At 45.3% G+C, this 1,747-nt stretch overlaps 1 non-coding gene across 1 annotated transcript; it reads left to right on the forward strand.

Moving 5' to 3' along the window:
- Positions 1 to 66: 66 nt before the first annotated feature.
- Positions 67 to 138, forward strand: trnaw-cca. Its single transcript has one exon. It is a non-coding gene; the product is annotated as a tRNA-Trp (tRNA).
- The last annotated feature ends 1,609 nt before the right edge of the window (positions 139 to 1,747 follow it).

Consider the following 1,747-nt stretch of genomic DNA (forward strand, 5'->3'; position numbering starts at 1 on the left):
TCATTTTCTCTAGTCATCCAGCATTCCCCAACCCTTAAGCATGAATAGAGGCCCCATCCTTTGAGTGAGCTTGTGGCGCAACGGTCGCGTGTCTGACTCCAGATCAGAATGTTGCGTGTTCGAATCACGTCAGGCTCACTGACGTCAACTTCTTAAATTTCAAATCAATAAAGAAGTGCGTTCACTTCGGATATCTGGTGAGCCAAATCTTCTTTGCGGAAACTTTCGATCACACGTGAAGCTTTGCTGTCAGTTTGATTTGTGAACACTGTGTCAGGGAGGTGGTGTGACCATTGTTTGGGTAAATGTTCAGCACCCCCCAGTTCATCACGGGATTTAAACACAGCCGCCTCCCTCTGGGTAGCCGCTTCGTTCAGTTGGTGACAGCACGGTGTGAATAACATAATACCGATACTTTTACAACGTAATCCAGAGACTCCCAGCTTTATGCTTCATCTATCAGGAGAGTGACAGCGAGTTCAGATAGCAATGTTTCCCACCAACAGCAAATCCTTTCCTCTCACTGGACACAGTTAAAATTATCTTTATTCAACAGGAGGAGTGGAAACTCTAGTCAATCTATCAGGAGAGTGATAGCGAGTTCAGATAGAAATGTTACCCACCAACAGCAAATCCTTTTCTCTCACTGGACACAGTTAAAATTATCTTTATTCAACAGGAGGAGTGGAAACTCTAGTCCGACGGCCCGTCTCCACATTAACGGTGAGCCTGATTTTTATAAACGGCGTCAGTAAAATCCAATGCCGGACACTGATTTGGTTCAATCGATTTTTTTGCCAAGCATAATTCACCGAGAGGATGCTGCTGTGTGAAACAGCGTGGGGAATTACTGCAGGGCCTCTTGGGCATGGAACACACCGCAACTGATGTGTTTCACCTTCACCAGTTTATTCGTATCTCGGAGAAGAGAGGTTTGATGATTCGGATCATAGCAGCCAGACAGAGAACAGGAGAAGAGCACTCAGATATTCACAAGCTTGTCACCACAGCTGGGTCATCGTGGCCCGTGTATCAGTATGGGATAGTAATCTGCATCTACTGACTGGAAGCACAGCAAATTGGAGTGCTGGTGGGACTATCACACAGGAGAAAACGGCTTCGACCTATCAACTGGGGTGGTTCCCAATGCGCAACTCCGCTCACCTCAACTGAATAACTGTAAACAAATTTCTCAGTGATTCAAAGGAATACTCGGTTTTGAATCTGCATTGTGTCATGTATCTTCGAGAATGATGTCAAAACACCTTCATTGCTGTGATGGAGTATCCTGGTTGGCAGAATATACCCGTTGTCAAATTTCCTACGTTCTGTTGGTCCAACTCCGATTTCACTCGGAATCACGAAATGTGTGACAGCGCAGACTGAGGCTACGCGGCCCACCTTAGCTCTGCTGGCTCAACACAGTATGTAAATAAGTGTCTCATTCTGTCGACTTCTCCCTGTAAATCTGCACATTGTTACATTGAATATGCCAATCGAATTCCCTTTTCTGTCCATTGAATCTGCCTCTTTGTCACTGTCAGAGAGCGACTTACTGACCCCACTCCCTGTGCGAAAACGGTCTTCCTAATGTCACTTTTACTTATTCTCCTGATGACTTTCAATCTCTGCCAAATCATTCTCGATCCTTTCAGACCTGGGAGCATTTTCACTGCATTATTTCCTCTTTCTAAAACTCTCATGACGTGGAAACCTTCAATCAGACCAGCTTTCAGCTCTCTGTTCT

This window comes from Chiloscyllium plagiosum, unplaced genomic scaffold (genome assembly GCF_004010195.1).
Source record: "Chiloscyllium plagiosum isolate BGI_BamShark_2017 unplaced genomic scaffold, ASM401019v2 scaf_24548, whole genome shotgun sequence".
Classification (NCBI taxonomy): Eukaryota; Metazoa; Chordata; class Chondrichthyes; order Orectolobiformes; family Hemiscylliidae; genus Chiloscyllium; species Chiloscyllium plagiosum.